This window comes from Chrysochloris asiatica, unplaced genomic scaffold (genome assembly GCF_000296735.1).
Source record: "Chrysochloris asiatica unplaced genomic scaffold, ChrAsi1.0 scaffold00137, whole genome shotgun sequence".
Classification (NCBI taxonomy): Eukaryota; Metazoa; Chordata; class Mammalia; order Afrosoricida; family Chrysochloridae; genus Chrysochloris; species Chrysochloris asiatica.
The window spans coordinates 5,337,322-5,356,378 of NW_006408655.1; positions in this window are offsets into that span (position 1 = coordinate 5,337,322).

A 19,057-nucleotide genomic window follows, 5' to 3' on the forward strand; every position below is an offset into this window, starting at 1 on the left:
AGTGATGTTGCTGACAACAGACGGAGAATGACTGAAAGCCGTGAATACCAGAAAGTTTACTTGGGCTTTCTGTTTCGTTCTGTTGTGTGTAGGGTCTGTATGAGTCGGAATCGACTCAATAGCACCTAACAGCAACAATCCATAACATTATCTTGGCAATTTTTGACAAATATTTTCCTAAAATTAAGAAACACTAGATCTGTGTCACCCCTACTTATTAGCAAAGTGCTTTGACAAAAGCAGATGAGGTTTGGGATGATTTGTCCTTAGTGATTCCATGTCTTCTAGCAGTCAACACATTCCTTTCAAAGTGCTCATAAGACATCTGCTAAAAATTCTAGAATTGATTAGTCTAAGTTTCTGGGCCCCACCCCTTATCAAAACTTGTGACATTTAACTTGTCATCAGTTTTCTGATACCTCTTGTTGTACATGATTTTTAAAAGCTTACCAGTGGTAACTCTGATTACATGTCTAAATTCCCTCAGCACCCTGGGATGAAACTTGGCTGCACCTGAAGACATGAACGCATGACGTGAGTTAAGCTTGCTCTCATTTTCCAGTCATCTTGTGCTACAACCTCTTCATCAGATAGATTGATCTTTTCTGTTAGAGGTGTCCCTGGTGAAGCAAACGATATGGTGCTCAGCTACTAACTCCAAGTTTGATGGCTCCAGTGCACCCAGAGGTACCCAGAATTCAGACTTCTAGCCCCTAAAACTGTGTAAATTTCTGTCCTTTAAAACCATCCACTTTGTGGTATTTTGCTATGGCAACCCAAGGAAACTAAGCAAACACCACCGCAACCTCGCCTCCTCTCGATCAGTTCAGCTCTTATCAGAAGAACCTTTTTATGGTTTATTCACACTTAAGCATGAACTGTACCCTGCCACACACAGATGACTAACACATATTTACTGAAATGAATTCAGTAAATAGTGAGCTATTTGCTATGCATCCACCTTGGGAAGTCTCTGTAAATTTTGGAGCTGCCCATTTTTCATCTTTCCAAAATTAATGTCATACTTGCTAAAAGAGGGAGTTAATTACAGCTGATCTATTCTGAGACAAACCTCTTTCTTCCAATTGTCCTCATGAAACTGCACAGTCCCTTTAAGTGAGATGTAATTCAGACCCACAGCATTCTAAACAATTTCAGGAGTCCTTGGCTCAGGATGTATTAGCCTAGTATCCAGGAACTGCTTGACCACTGAGATGGGACTCACTGAAAGGTCACATCACAGCTCTGGCAGGAGACACCCCAAACATACAGGAGGTCCACAGGAAAGGTAACTTCTAAGATACATATTAAAGCACAGGAAATGACACAGTCTAGTCTAACCCCACGTGATTGCTAAATTCTGATGTATAGGACTCACATTTCATTCCAACATATGTGTTCACTGTAGGGACCGCCATACCCAGCTATGTATGAGCACCTCCATCTATACCGCTTCCTCACCCACAGGTTAGCCAAATGCTTCTCAAGACATTGCTAGGGAATTCATTATAAATATAATTACTCAGCAGGATGTTAACAGTATTTTATTACTTATCAGTTTTTGTCATTGAGAATTTAACAGTAGAAGGTAGAATTAATATTCCTAAATAAAATAATTGCATTCCATCTATATCATAAGAAATATGATATCATAAATAAATTTTTCACATATTCAGTTTTAGCCTAATGTGTTATAAAGGCATTCAGAAACAGTACACAGCTGCCCTCTTGTGTCCCTTTCATATAATTAAATCTATTAATGTTTAGCTACAATGATTCAATTAGCTGTGTTTTGGGGGTAGAGGAGTAGGTGCAAGGATTTAGGATTAGCGTTAGGTCTATAGCTAACTCTAGGCTAGGCCTAGGGTTTCATGCAGTGTCAGGGTTATGGTTAGGATTAGGGATAGTGTTAGGGTTAAGGGCAGAGCCTGGTCTATTTTTAGAATTACAGTTAAATTTACTTTTGTTTATTCTTTTTTTTTTCTCTCTTGAAATTTATTTGATTTTCTCTTCATTTAGAAGTTCTATAACTACACTTTTCCATCTTTTTATTTTGTGGGATTTTTTTGTTGCAAACTGGTTCCCGATTTCTGGTCTCCTAGATCTCAGAAAGCCTATACAGGGATGGTATGAGTCAGAACCGATTCAATGGCACTTAACAACAACAGATCTGTTTTACTTGGGATACTTCTATATCTAGATATGGAGTCTTGTTGTGTTGCTGTGGGTTAATGTAGTTAATGCACTGTAAAGTCGGTTTGAACCACAAGGTCGGCAGTTCAAGCTCCTCGGAAACCCTATACAGGGTCGCTATGGATGGGAACTGACTGGACAGCACTTAACAACGACAACGTAGCTAAAATGAGGAGCATTGTGGCTCTGTACAATAAGCACTGGACTGCAATGCATAAGTTCAGTGGTTCAAGCCCACCAGCTAAGCCACAGGGTAAAGATAAGACTTCCTGCTCCTGCAAAGACGTAGATCCTTGGAAAGAAACCCTCTCATGGTTACTGAGTTGGAACCAACTAGACATCACTTAACCAATGATAACAAGATCTAGGTTGTGTTATCGGTGATATTGTCCTGTATGTTAATCTCAGGTTGTTGTCTGCTATTGTTGGTTCTCTGGCCAAACAACTCCCTTAAATATTTTTTGTAAAGTTGATCTGGTTTTTACAAACTCTTTTAATTTCTGTTTATCTGAAAATGTGCTAATTTCTCCATATTTGAGGGACAATTTTGTTGGGTATATGATTCTTGGTTGGCAATTCTCTTCTTTCAGAGTTTTATATATGTCATTCCATTGTCTTTTGTGCCTACATGGTTTCTGCTGAGAAATCTGAGTTTAGTCTTATTGTTTCTCCTTTGTGTGGCACTGTAAGGTAAGCACTTGACTGCAAGGTTGTATGTTGTCAAGTTGGTTCTGACTCATAGCAACCCTGTACAGGGTTTCTGAGGGTGTAAATCTTTATGGGAGAAGAAATCTCCTCTTTTTCCCACAGAGCAGCTGGTGCATTCAAACTGCTGATCTTGTGGTTAACTGCCCAATGCATAACCCACTACACTACCATGGCTCCTTCTGGAACCCCTATGGGGCAGTGCTAGTCTGTTCTAGAAGGTTGCTATGAGTCACCATTGAGCTGATGGCAATAGGTTTGGTTTTGTTGGTGGTGGTGATTATTTTTGTTTTTGGTTTACTGTGTATCACTGTTCTAGTCCCCTATTTCTGAAAGTACTATCCTACAAAGTAATTTGCAAAGTACAATATATGGGAAACATATTGTATCTCTTTCTATCAACAAAAATGCAACTTATCTAAATATTTTTTAAATGATATAATTTATTTTGTCCAGATCCTCTCCTAATCCAAAATACTAGAAGCCTAATATGTTTTTGCATAATCTCATTATACTCAATTAGTACTCAATTAACATGTAATCTGCTGTTATTGATTGTGTGGATGTACACTATTCCTTCACAAATGGCCACTCAATGACTCCTTAGGACATGAAAGAAAAGCAAGTTATCTTTCATAACCACTGACAAGCATCTACTATGACTGTACTAAGTCTTATTTGTTTTTTTAACTTTGTTGTTGTTATTAACATTAAGACAGTCAGCCTCTGCCTTGAGGCAACTCCATGCACAACTGAATGAAACACTGCCTGGTTCTGCACCATCCTTATGATGGGTTATGGATCAGACCATTGTGCTCCACAAGGTTTTCAGTGACTGGTTTTTCGAAGAAGATCATCAGAATTTTCTTCCTAGTCCATCTAAGTCTTGAAACTCCACTGAAAATCGTTCTGCATCACAGCAACACATAAGCCTCTACTGAGGCATGGGTGGTAGCTGGGCATGAGGTATATTGGCAGGGAGTGAATGTGGGTCTCCTGCATGAAAGTTGAGAATTCTACACTGAATCGCCAATGCTCTCTTTACAAACATTCAAGTACACCTAAAAGGGAAACCATAGCTTCATTTAGCAGATAAAAAAATTAGGGATAAGAGTTAGATAATGCCTTCCAGGGAAGTAAAACGGAATCAGTGGTCTCATTCTTCAGACTATAACTTTGCAAAGTAGCTTAGATCTTTTCTTCAGCATCCCTCCATCAGAGCAAGCCAGTGTCCATAATTTCAGCTATCCAGCCATGTTGTTGTTGTTGTTGTTATGTGCTGTGGAGTTGGTTTAGACTCATAGCAACCCTGTACAGGGTTTCTGAGCCTGCAAATCTTTACAGGAGCAGAAAGCCTCATCTTTCTCCCACGGAACAGCTTGTAGTTTCAAACTGCTGACCTTGCAGCTTGCAGCCCAATTCGTAACCACTACAATACACCAAAAAAAGTCCTTACTGAAATGAGAGGAAGCTTAGACAACAAGGAGTTTATCATCAGTGTTGACACAAATGGTTGTTCTGTGTTCCTTACTAAGTTTCTGCATTTATTTGTTATATTCTACAATGGTTCTTAAGCCCTACTGTGGTGCTGTAGGATAAGCTCTGGATTCTTAAGTGCAAGGTCAGTAATTCAAATCCACCAGCGACTCTTGGAAGTTCTATACCATGTTGCTATGAGTTGGAACCAACTCGACACACCAACACATGGTTCTAGTTCTATAAAGTATTTCTCTGTATTAGGGAAGGGTAGATTGAAAACAAATCAGATAACTTTGGAAAAATTAGAATGGTACTTTTGCTTTCATCAGCACTAGTGTACTGGTTACACAAAGTAACCAGGTAGAGAGAAAAGATCTATGTAAGTTGATAGACTAATTGTGCAGTCTCAGTCAGTCATCTCTAGATTGGCAAACTCCTAGTAGACTGTAGTGTAGCGATAAGAATAAGATGCAATGAAGGAAATATAAGCTGAAATGTTAGTTTATATCCCGCCACCCAAATAAGGTATATCTGGGGGTGTAAAGGGAAGCCCTGGGATGCTCTAGTGGTAGAGAAAGCATTGATGGTGTAAGAAAAGAAGGAAACTACATCTCTGCATTGTATTTATACATAAACCCGACTCCTCCACTATGGTTGATAGGGAGCCCCCTCCAGAATGGGCATCAAATGAAAATTGTTTCTGCTACATTGACTCCAACTTGATATAGCAATGAAAGATGCCTGCAGGTATAATTCCTGGAAAATCATCCTTCTGTAGAATGCAGCTTAGCAATATTGATCTGGGATGTGTAGCAGTGGATCTCTTAGCTCACAGTTACTGCTGAAGTTTTGAGTTACAGGAGGGAAGACAACAGACGAACAGTACTAACTAGAGCTGAGCTTCCTGTGGCAATCAAGGGCAATAGGAAACTTACCAAGTCAAAGTCTTGGTTCACAGCTACAGTCCTAACTCTGCAACTAATTTACTATGGGATCTTAAGCCAATCACTTTACCTTGCTGGTTCTCAGTTTCTTTCTCTTTCCTCGGGCATTTAGATAATTCTTTCATTCTTAATGCTTTCTAAACTGAATGCCTTTCATGCTATACTTTATTAGGTCTGGGCGACCACAAATGCTGATTTTTTTTTCAATTTTGCACCCTTTTTGCTTTTGAACATTCAGTTTTCTCTTTGCATTTTCCTTTTTTATATACTTTCTCTTACTTACTTAATAATCTTAAAGTGTAAGATTTCTTCCTGTTGGGTTTTTTTGTTGGTTTTTTTTTTTTTTTTTGCTGACTATTAGATTGTAGCACACAGCAATCATTTATGTACAAACCATGGATAGCATGCATCAAACACAGAACATTCTGTGAAGGTAAAATAAGTGCCCATGCAAATTAAAACAAGCAATGACATTCGGCATCTGAGAGGGTTTCATGAAATAGGTGATGTATCACACGCTGTTGATGGGAGTATCTACAGATAGAAAGAAACTGTGAGGTGGGTAATGTGTTCATATTCATCTAAAGAGTTTTAAAAGCATTCCTATCCAAAGGATAAATATCCTAGCCACCAAAATGCAAAACCAAGAAGTTAGGGGAAAAAATGAACTGCAGATGGTCAATAAGAATGTGAACATTTTCATTCTCACTAGCAGTCATGGAAATAAAAATATATAAAAGAGTAGCAATCTACTAATAGTAAGCTTCTAAGCTGATAAATCTTGTTGAGGGACAAATTAACAATACATTTTAAATCCTTAATATTATATATTCCTTTTCTCCATTTTAAGGAGTTTAGCCTAAGAAAATAATAATATGAAAATATTAACTATAACATTTTGAGAGGGAATGTCTAATAAGAGCTAAATAAATAACAATGCATCCATAGGATGGAATATATTTTTATATGACACCTTAATGATAAAAGAAACTTTATAAGATTAAATAGAAAAGGGTATACAAAATTACCCATAAGACAATTATTGTTAAACACATTTGCATATGTATAAAAACTCTGGAAAGATAGATAGCAACATTCACTATAATTTTTTATAGTGGGTTTACAGGTCATTTTGTCTTCTTCTCTGTACTGTTCTGAATGTTCTCTAGTGAGGGTAAGAAGCTTTTGTACATGGAGAACCAACACATCCCTAACAAACAAGAATGAGAAACTGTGGAATAGAAAAGAAAGAAATAGAATGATAAAACAGGAGCACACACAATTGGGAAGGAGGTGACTTGTCACCATGTGCCACACATTTTATGGATCCAATTCTGAGCCTTGCTGGTATTACATGTGAGGCATATATTTGGCAGTTACAAAATGTTTGTTAACACAACATGATAAAACAAAACAAAAACCTGCTACATGTGTTAGAAGTCCAGAGGCAGTCTGTTAACTACAAACCCAAACTACATGAGGTTTGAATTTGGACCAGATGGCAACTTAGTTTGCTAAACTGAACTCTTCCCCAGAGAAGAAAGGGCTGGACATGGGACAGAACATATTTTGACTTTGTTTCAGCACCCTGAAGATCCTGCACTTCTTTTATCTTAATTTGTAGTTCCAGTTCTTAAAGATGAAAAATGAGTCTGGACATTATCACTACTTCTGTTCCTCCAAAGCATCCTGAAATGCATTGGGTGATCAAAAGCAAGCAGTTGACTGGGATCCCTTTTTTCAGTGCTCACAGCTGAACAACAGAGCAGTTGCAATGAGAGTAAAGAACAAGAAGAACAACAGTAGATAGGCATTCTTTCTCCTCCTCCCCCTCCTTTCCATTTACAATGGATTCCAAGTTCATTAAGAAAAGCAGTGTTACAATGGAAGACACTAATAAGAGACAGACATTCTGGGTTCTTATCCACCCTTCAAATTAAATGCCATTTGACTATGACAAAATCACCCTTTTCCTTAGGCACTCATCTGTCAGTTTGTTGCACTGTGGTGGTTTGTGTGTTTCTGTGATGCTGGAACCTATGTTACTGGTAGTTTAAATACCATCAGAACCACCCACGGTGGACAGGTTTTAGCAGAACTTCCAGATGAAGATACATTAGGGAAACGAAGAGGCAGACCACTTCGGAATGGTTAGTCATTGAAAATCTTATGAACATCAATGGTATACTGTCATATAAAATGCCAGAAAATGAGCCCCTAAGGTTGGGAGGCTCTGAAAATATGACTGGGGAAGAGCTGCTTCCTAAGTGACTAGAGCAAGGTTCTCAAAACCATTATTTGCTGATGTGTCATGGATCAAAATGAGAAGAAACAACCTCAAACATCGATTAATAATGGGTACCTGGAATGCACAAAGTATGAATCTAGAAAAGTTGGAAGTCATCAAAAGTGAAATGAAACACATAAAAATCGATATCCTAGGCGTTCAAGAGCTGAAATGGACTGGTATTGACCATTTTGAATCATATAACCATATGTTTTACTATGCCAAGAATGACAAATTGAAGAGTACTTGCATCATATTCACCATGAAAAAGAACATTTCAAGATCTATCTTAAAGTACAATGCCGTCTGTGATAGGATAATAACTATAAATGGACCTCGCCAGATGGAATATGCAGCATCAAATTGACTACATCTGTGAAAAGAGATGATGGAGAAGCTCAATATCATCACACAAAATGAGACCCGAGGCTGTCGGTGAAACAGACCATCAATTACTTCTATGCAAGTTCAGGTTGACACTGAAGAAAATTAAAGCAAATCCATGTAGCCAAAATATGACCTTGAACGTTTCCACCTGAATTTAAAGATCATCTCAAGAACAGATTTGATGCATTAGACACTAATGTGCAAAGATTAAAAGAGTTGTGGGAGGACATCAAGAACATCATACATGAAGAAAGCAAAAGGTCATTAAAAAGAAGCAAAGAAAAAAAGACCAAAATGGATGTCAGAAGAGAATCTGAAACTTGCTCTTGCACAGAGAAGCTAAGGCAACTGGAAGATATGAGTAAGTAAAAGAGCCAAACAGAAAATTTCAAAGGGCAGCTTGAGAAGACAAAGTAATGAAATGTGTGATGACCTGGAGCTCAAAAACCAATCAGGAAGAACATGCTTAGCATTTCTCAGGCTAAAAGAACTGAAGAAAAAATTCAAGTCTCGGTTTGCAATACTGTAGGATTCAATGGGAAAAATAATGAATGATTCAGAAGGCCTCAAAAGAAGATGGTAGGTATACACAGAGTCACTGTATCAAAAAGAAATGGTCAATATTCAACCATATCAAGAGTCCACACTGCACTGAAGGTATTGGGGAAAATGATGTTCCAGGAATTGACAGAATACAAATTGAAATATGTCAACAAACTGATGAAACACTGGAGGTATTCACCCATCTATGCCAAGAAATTCCAACAACAGCTACCTGGCCAACTGGTTGGAAGAGATTCATAGTTGTGCCCATTCTAAAGAAAGTGACCCAATGAAATGCAAAAATCATTAAACAATATAATATCACATGCAAGTAAAAATTTGCTGAAGATAATTCAAAAATGGTTACAGCAGCACATTGACAGGAAGCTGTCAGAAATTCAAGCCAGATTCAGAAGAGAAAGAGGAATAAGGGATATCATTAGTGGCGTCAGATAGATCTTGGATAAAACCAAAAAATACTAGAAAGATACTTACTTGTGCTTTATTGACTATGCAAAGGCATTCAACTGTGTGGATCATAAACTATGGATAACATTGAAGAGAATGAATATTACAAAACATTTAATTGTGCTCATGAGGAACCTGCACATAGACCAAAAGGCAGTTATTCAAACAGAACAAGGGAGTAGTTACTGAATGGTTTAAAATCAGGAAAGGTGTGTGCCAGGGTTGTATGTTTTCACTACACTTATTTAATCTGTATGCACTTCTGGCTTCACTTCTTCATCAGAGGTGAATCTTCATCCTTGAAGGGCTGCTCTCAGGGGACCAAATAGGCAAAACTCTGATGGAGCAAGATCAGGACTACAGGGAGTATGCTTTAATACCTGAAAATGAAGTTTTTACAGTGTCAACAGTGTAGGCAGAGGTGTATGGATTTGCACTGTCAAGCAAGATCACACTGCCCTTGGATAGCAGTCCTCTACATTGAATCTGAAGTTTAGGCTTCAGTTCTTTAGTGAGCATCTCACTGTAAGGAGCACTATTGATTATTGAACCTTTGTACTGATAGTGTTTCAATACTAGCCCTTGAGAACCCCAGAAAATTGTTATTATCAATTTTCCAGCTGATGGTTAACTTCTGACCTTTTTCTTGGTTGGTGATTGCAGATATTTCCTTTCCATACTCTGCCATTTACTCTCAGTCTTGTAGGGATGAATCCATGGCTCATCCAATGCTAGAAAACCAATCGGGAAGAACATGCTTAGTATTTCTCAGGCTGAAAGAACTGAAGAAAAAAATTACCAGTAATGTTTTTTTAAAAGAAACCTTTACCTTCCTTTAAGTATCGGTCCAAATTTTGTTTGCAGATGTCCAATTGCTTCTGTTTATGCTCTTCTGGGAGTTGTTTTGGTACCCATCAAGTCCTTTGTCCATTTTATGTTTGGATTATTTGTCTTCTTGTTGTTAACTTGTCCAGGTTTTATATATATTATTAGATTCTTATCAGATACATAGTTTCTAAAGATGTTCTCCCCGTCAGAAGCTTGTCTTTCCTTTTTGCATAAAGACTTTTTTTAATGTTTTATTGTGAATTATGTGACAGTTTACATGGGAGAACATTAGATTTACATCCATCCTATCATATATCATTTCATTGCCATGGTTACAATCCCCTCCATGTATCATCAACCAACCAAAGGGTATACCCTGAAAGCCTGCCCCCAGTCATCAGCACACAGCCCCTCTCCCTCTCTGAGTCTAGAGTCCCCAGCCGCTCCATCTCTCCATGTCATTGTCTCTGCCTGCATCTCTGGTGTCACTGTTTTCTGGGCAGGGTCCCGCACTCCGCTCTTCTCCCTTGATGGTCCCAGGGACCTCTGCTCCTGGACTGCAAAGTCAATCACGCCCCTCCTTTTGCTATAAAATGTCTACCTTTACATTTCCAACCTTCACAGTCAGTCCTGATAACAATCATTCACTATTGTACCACAAGAGACCTATCCCCATCTCCCCTCATCAGCCCCGCCCCAGACAGATTGGATACTACTCAGTGGAGAGTCTACCTTCCTCCACACCCTCTGGATCTAGGCTCCCTCTTGAAAGCTTGTAAGCCAGTCACTTCTTGCCTTTGAAGCCCCCCCATTTTGGGTGGCCAATGTCCAAGTTGCCCATCCCTGTCTACTCTGTGTATGGAGGGGGTAGGAATGATCCTCACTATAAACATTTATCCCCTCTTTTGAGCTACTGCATCCATAGGTGTAGGTCAAGTTCATCAAATTGTATCAGATTACTCTCTTTTTCCTCTTCTTTCTTCTTCTAGTTGATCTCTGATCATCCAGGCATTGAAGCCAGGTCAAGTGGGTATTATTTGCAAGTGTGGGTATTCTTATTGATAGAGGCTTGATGAATAAAAGTCTTTAATTTTTATGAGGTCACATTTGTTTGTCTTTTGCTGTTTGTGCTTTTCTTATTATATTAGATAAGCCACTGTTGAAAGCTAGGCCTGATAGCATTGTCCCTGTTTATTCTTCTAAGAGATTTATGGTTTTAGTTTGTACATTGTGGTCCTTAATTTAAATTTGTATTTGTATATGGTGTGAGGCAGAAATGCTGTTTCATTTTTTTGCCTGTGGAAATCCAATTTTCCCAGCATCATTTATAGAAGAGAGTCTTCTTTCCTATCTAATAGACTTAGCACCTTGTCAAAATCAATTAATCATAAATGTATGAGTTTATTTCTGAACTGTCAATTCTACTTCATTGATCTGTAATGGACGATTCTTCTTATTTGTTTTGCCCCTTCAACATTGCTTTAAATATACAGTGACTCTTTTTTTTTTTTTTTTTAATATACAGGGACTCTTGCCAAGTTGAGGACTGGTTTTTCTATTTCTCTAAAGAAAGCTGTTGGATTTTTATCAGAAGTGTGTTAAATTTTTAATTGTTTTGTGTGGTATTGACGTGTTAGCAATCTTAAGTCCTCCAATCCATTAACATGGAGCATCTTCTTTAATTTAAGTCTTCTTTAATTTCTTTCAACAGTGTTTTATTGTTTTCATTAAGTTTCACATTCCTGGTAGACTTATTCTTATGTTTTATTCTTAGATGCTATTATAAATAGAATTTCTTTTCTCCATTTTTCTTTCAAATTTTTCATTGTGTATATAAATCCAACTGATTTTTGCTTATCTTGTACCCTGAGATGTTGATAAATTCCTTTTATTAGCTCTAGAAGTTTTCTTATGGGCACTTTTGGAATTTCTATATATAGGATCATATCAGTGAATAGATATCAATTTATTTCTTCTTTTGTAATCAGGATACATTATATTTCTTTTTCTTGTCTTATTGTTCAGGTTAGAACTTCTAGTATAATATTGAACTAGAAGGGTGAGAGTGGGAAATCTTGACTTGTTCCTGATTTCAGGGGGAAAGCTCTGATTTCCTCATTAAGCATAGTGTTAGCATTTGGCTTTCCACATATGTCCTGAATCATGTTGAGGAATTTCTTTCCTAAACTCTTTACGATTTTCATTAACAAATAATATGGGATTTTATCAAATGCTTTTTCCACATCCTTAGAGGTGATCGTGTGTTCCTTTTTCTTTGTTCAGATGATGTGGTATACGATGTTAATTGATATCAAATTATTCCTACATTCCTGAAATAAATCTAACTTGGTCATGGTATATGACTCTGTTATGCTGCTGGATTCTGGTATCGATTGAACTTTGCATCCAGAAAACTATTTAATAAATTCTAGCCTCTATGCCTGTGATTAGAATCCCATTTGTTGTCTTTGCTATGTCAGTGAGACAGAATTAGGGTAGATAGAGTATGTCTTCAGTCAGTCTTGTGAGATATAAAACAGATTAACCAAAAAGCCAAGAAACAGAGATGGGGGAAGACACATACCAAGGCACATGAAGATCACCCAAGAGTAGAAATTTCAGAAAAGATAGACACTCCTCCAGAGCCAAGAGTGAAATAAAGCTTTCCCCTAGAGACAGCATCCTAATTTTGGAGCTTGAGCCTCCTTAATTGTGAGAAGATGAATTTCTGTTTGTTAAAGCTACCCATTTGTGGTATTTCTATTATATCAACATTAGATATTCATCTGGTGTGGCACTGTGGGATAAAGCCCTGGACTGCAAGCTTGGTTTGAACCACAATGTCAGTGGTTCAAACTCACAAGCCACTACCTGGAAACTCGATTCAGGATTGCTATGAGTCTGACCCAACTTGACAGCACTCAATAACAACAATACTAACCTATCAGAACTCCTAGTGTTGCACTGTAGGATTAGCACTCAACCATAAGGTAGGTTTGAATTTCAAGGTCAGTGGTTCAAACTCACCAGCTGCTCCTCAGAACCTATACAGGGTCACTATGGGTCAGAGCTGACTCAACAGCACACAACAACAACAAGATAAGAAAGGAAATAATTCAATACAGAGAGTGGGGTGCTGCTCTAACAGATAACTAAAATGTGAAAGTTGTTTTGGAATTGGGCAATTAAGTAGAGGCTGTTAGTAGAATTATAGACATCAAAGGCAATTCTGGTGATGGCTCAAAAGGAGGTGAGTACTGAATAGTATTCATCTTGTCTAGACAGGTCTGGTGAAAAGAGATGAGGATAAGATTCTTATGATTCAATAGTGAGTAATTTTTATCATGACTAATTGCAATTGTCTAGTGACATTTTGTAACATAAAGAGGGGAGCAGTTAATCTTACATTCCAGGAACAGAGGATCCTAGGACCATCAAGGGAGGAGAGCACAAGCGGAATGTGGGACCCTATTTAAAGAAGCAGAGATGATCACATGGAGAGAGAGAGCAGCTGAGGACTCTAGACTCATGGAAAGAGAAAGGCTGTGTGCTGGCAGCCAAGTGCTAGTAGCCAGGAGGCAGGCTTGCAGAATGTGCCCTTTGGTTGTTTAAATGATTACATATTCCTGAGTGTTTTTGTGTACACCACCTCACCCCCACCAAGAAAAAAACAAAACAAAACAGAGGGAATAGAAGCAAATACTGTTGAATGACAATGCTCGGAGGAGATTGTAATCATTGCAATGAAACGATGAGTGTAAAACTGATGTTCTCCCATGTAAACTATCACAATAAAAACTGAAAAAAAAGGGAAGTGAGGAGAGCTATAAAGAAAGTTTCTACAAGCTCACCATTTGCTCAGCGTCGCTATGAGTTGTTATGTGTCAGAATCGATTCCACGACACTTAACATCATCTTATTTATTCTCTGATTTTTCTGTCGTCAATTTTATTTTACTTCTACTGTGGTCTTTGTTGTTTCCTTTCTTCTGGCAGATGTAGACTTGTTTGCTCTTCTCAGTCTAATTCCTGGAATTGTTGAGTAAGACTGTTAGTTTGAGATCTTTCCTCTTTATTCATATAGGCCTTTAGTGTTCTAAGTTTTCCTCAGTACTGCCTTTGCTGAACCCCTAAGTTTGGTATGTTGTGCTTTCATTTTCATTTGACTCTAAGAAATCTGTGATATCTATTTGTGATATCTATCCTTGATCCACTGACAGATTAATATCCACATGCTTATATATTTTCCATGTTTTTGCCTGTTACTGATTTCTCGTTTTACTCTGCTGTGATCAGAATTTATTATTTCAGTCTTTCAGAATTTATCAAAATTTGCCTTGTGGTCTATCCTAGTGAATGATAACATATACTTTGGAGTTGAATGTACATTGTACTATTTGGGGGTTTTGTTGTTGTTAAGTGCCATTGAGTCAGTTTTGACCCAAAGCAACCTTGTATAGGGTTTCCATGGAGTGGTCGATGACTTTGAACTGCAGTGTTAAGTCTAGTTGATTTATAGTGTCATTCAGATCCCTTGTTTACTTACTGATCTTTCTAAATGTTCCATCACATTTTGTATTATGGTATTGTTCTCATATCATAAACATTTTTATCTGTTTTGAAAATTAATCATTATAGGATCATCCCTTATGCCATTCCATGCTTTCCTAGGATAAAAATCATACAAGACAGGAAAATCTCCCTCTACTTGCCCCTAGCGTTCTAGTTGGAGCATGGCTGTAAAGAGAAGTCACACACACTGGACAGCCAGAGCTGACACATGGACATTCCTGGAAGGAGCCTTCACAGGAGGGTCACACAAAACGAGTGTGGCTCATTAGGGTGATCTCTGGCACCTCTTCTCCCAACTGCACTAAGATTATTGTAAACAAATGGGAGTACAATTTCTAGTAAAAGAAGCCAAGTTACAATAAAATATGACACTATAATTGGCATAGTGCTGAGGATTAATGTGCTGGACTGCAAGGTCAGTTTGAACTGCCAAGATTGGCAGTTCAAGCTCACCAGTTGCTCCTCAGAAACCCTATACAACAACAATGATCCAACTATGTTAATGTTGTTGTTAAGTGATATCAGCTCGAGGATTGAGGTGTGCCTGATCCAAGCCATGGTATTGTCAATAACCTCATGTGCATGTGAAAGCTGGACATTGAATAAGGAAGACCACAAAAGAATTGATGCTTTTGAGTTATGGTGTTGGAGGAGACTATTGAAAGTGTCATTGGCTGCCTAAGAACAAACAGATTTGTACTGGAAGAAGCGCAGCCAGAGTGCTCCTTGGAAGCCAGGATGGCCAAACTTTTTCTCTCATACTTTGGATATATTGTCAGGAGGGACCAGTTGCTGGAGAAGGGTATCATGTTTGGTAAGGTGGAGGTTCAGAGAAAAAGAGGAAGATCCCCCAGCGAGATGGATTGTCCAAGTGGCAGCATCAATGGGCTCAAGCGTGGCAACAATTGTGAGGTTGGTCCAGGATCGGGCAATGTTTTGTTCTGTTGTACACAGGGTCGCTATGAGTTGGTAACAACTCGATGGCACCTAACAACAACAAAGTGCTGTCAAATTGGTTCTGACTCAAAGTGACTCTGTATAAGGTTTCCAAGGAGCAGTTGGTGGCTTAGAACGGCAGACCTTGCAGTTCAAACTCACCTTGTGGTCCAGGGCATTATGCAGTGTTGCTCCTACGGTACCATACCAGGAATCCATAGTTGGATAATTAGAGTTTCTCCATTATTTTAAAAAGCAAAATGCCAAAAAGATGTACAGGTTCAGAAGTCATTTTATATAGCACCATCTTAAAAGTCAAAACATTTCTTTCAAAATGAAAAGTGTACTTGAAACTATAAAATACTGTAAATATCACTGACTGTTCCTTTCATAAACATATGATTAGTAATCAGTTGAGGAATCAGATATGTTCAAACTCATATCAATTACTAACTTAATATGGGTCAAGTTTGTCTAGTATAAAATATATTGTCAGGCTATTAAATGAGGCAGATATCCAAAGTTCTTGCTATATTTTTATAAACAAATCTATTATTTGCCTCAGAGCAGTATATATTCTAAATAATTATCGACAACTAAATAATCATCAACAATTTACTAGCAATCTTTGAAGCACCTCTAACGCAGGTAACATACCTGATGGGAATAACAACCCTCAGATCTGTGATATATAAAAGGGACAGAACAGCATTTTAATCAATTGTTCAACTGCAGACTACACTACAATAGACTCATGTAAGCATGAGCTTGCCAAAAATATTCAGGGAGGAAGTGTGGCTACATGAAAGCCCATGTAATAACCAATTACTCAGAAAAGGAAATATAGTATAACCATTCTGCATCTATAAAACTTTATTTATATAATTAACTTTTTCCACCCTGCTAAGTTTTTTTTAAAGTGGAACAAGTCATAATTACAGTAATAAAAGAGTGCATAAATTCATGCATGTAGACACCCTGATTTTTGCCCACAAAGAATTAAACTTTATTTAAAATATGACAAAAGATTTCTGTTATTAGAAAATCTGCCACAGCTGCCTAAACTAGAATTTTTGGAAGAAGACTGGAGGATTTCAATGGCTAGCTTCTGGTAACTAAGCCTTCCCATATACAAAATGCTTAAATAATTGGGGAAATAAAATGTTTCCCACTCATGGTGACCCCAAATATGACAGGGTTTTTGTTTTTGTTAAGTGCTATCTAGTCAGTTCTGACCAGTACAGTCCCTGTATAGGGTTTCTGAAGAGCAGCTGGTGAACTTGAACCACCAACCTTGCAGTTCAAACTGATTTTGAGTCCCACACATTAATCCACAGTGCCACATCAGGACTCCATGTTAAAACAGAACTGCTATGTAGCCAACAGAGATGATCGTTTGAAAGTATACCACCAGACCTTTACTTCTGAAACACCTCTGGGTAGTTTCCAACCACCAATCTTTCAGTTGAGCACAACTTTTCAGCTGAGCACTAACTCTTTGTATCATCCAGGGATACAAATTACTCTGAACTCAGTAGAAACAATAGTTCCTCAAAGTAGACTTCCTCCCCTCTGAAGTCTGCAGTTTACCCATTACAAGCCTTCATGGAGTTCTGGGGCTTATTATGAAGAAATTTTAAGAAAATAGAAAACTGCATTGGTGAGAAAAAGATGGGGAAAGTTGTGTCCAGGAATACTTCTCCATCATGACACGATGGCTCCTCATTCTTTGAGTGTAGTAAGGACTGCTCTTTGAGAAATTCATTTGGAAACCTTATTCTAACCCTGCTACAGCCCTAACCTTGTCCTTTCAGACTTTTTTTTTGTTCTCCAAACTCAAACATTTAAAAGGAACATGATTTGAGTCTCTAAACAGTACCAAAACTACTGTTTGTGTGAGTTGTAAGTCAGAGGGCAGAATTTTTCAAGGAGGATTGTTGTTAAATGCTGTTGAGTCAGTTCCTACTCACAGTGACCCTAACTAGGATTTTCCAGGAGCTGCTGATGGGTTTGAACTATCAACCTTGTGGTTCAAACCAACCTGTGGTCCAGTGCTCATACTACAGTGTCACACAAGGGAAGGGTTAGAGAGATGAAACCCCTGCCTTCATAAGTGTATAGACCTAGATAGAAGATAGGTTGATATTTTTCTTTATTAAAGATTTCTATGAAATATATTTTTTAATATATTGGTCCAGTTGTGAGGATGTTTATTTGTTTTAGATTTTTTACTGTGACTTGAGTGAAGGTTTACAGAGGAGATCATAAATTTTACATTCAATAAATCGTATACTTTTCTTCTTTACAAAGATGGCAATTCCCTCCATGTACCATCAGTTAACAGTATTTACCTCTATTTACTTCAACTCTTGCATTCTTCCCCTGTGTCTCCTACTACCTTCATCTTTCCTCTGTCAAGCTCCCTCTTGTTGTATATTGCCTACACTGCTACCCATAGTAACATGTGTCCACCCACGAGCCTGTGAATAATTTTTCCTTCCACCCCATAACCATCAAAGAATGTTTCTATTATTTTGTAGCAATACCTTTTGACTTACGTTTTTTCACACAGGAAAAAAAAAAAAAAGGAAAAATCTAATAACCAAATTTGAGATGCAGATAAGTTCTCTACTTTCTGATGTGGAATATTATTGCAATTCTTATGTGCTAAGTTGGATCTGACACGTGGTGACCTTGTGTATGGTTTCCAAAGCTGTAAATCTCTACAAGAGTAGAAAACCTCCTCTTTCTTCCCTGGAGCAAATGGTGGGAGTGAACCACCAACCTTGTGATTAGCAGTCCAGTGCTTACCCCACAGCACCACCAGTGCTCTTTGCAGGTGGAAAATAGAATTCTGCTCATTTTTCTATTTCAGTCTATTCAGTTTAATTTTTCCCACTTAAAAAAAAAAAAAAAACTGGTGGCAAAGATCAAAATGCCATGGTATAAATACAAAATCAGGAACTAGACCTTTTGTTCTAATATTGGTTTCTCACCCTTTAAATCCATTTTCCCATTCTTTTTAAATCAGAACTCTGTTTGCTACCAAATACAACTATAATAGACAAAGTCCTGAGAATTTTGCTTAGGACTGCAAAAGGCAGTTGAAATTCACACTTGGATCACATCCAGTTTTCTGACATCACAAAACTCCTATTCAGATCTGTCTGTGTAGGATAAGCAGACTACATAGAGAAGTAGGGAGGGGGAAACTTCTTCTTTATCTACTCTTAAATTTATTATGTCTGAGAATTTTTGTAGAAAGTCATTTTGGTAGATTTCTGGTGGTCCCATATGTCTCAATTAGCTATAAAACTAACTACACAAAATATTTTAGAATGATGTCATTAAATATATATTGTATTCTAAACCTAAACTACTTCATCTTGGCTATAAAATATAAAACACAAAAATATTCTAAATTTTGAATATTTTAAATTTTGAATGTAATTTAGTATGCTTGCTCTTAGAATAAACTTTATAAAATCTTGAAAAAAATTTTAATTAAATTTTTTTTAATTCAAGATTTTATAAAGTTTATCTTATGAGCAAGCATACTAAATGTGTCATCTGAAAAGCTAATCATTTTACAATCAGGAGGGTTATGCATAATCAAAAAGGAACTTCTACAAAATAATACAATAAGGCTAAGATCAAGGCTCCCTAGATTCATATGGGTAAAAATTAGTACTAACTTTTTCAGTTATGGTAAAATT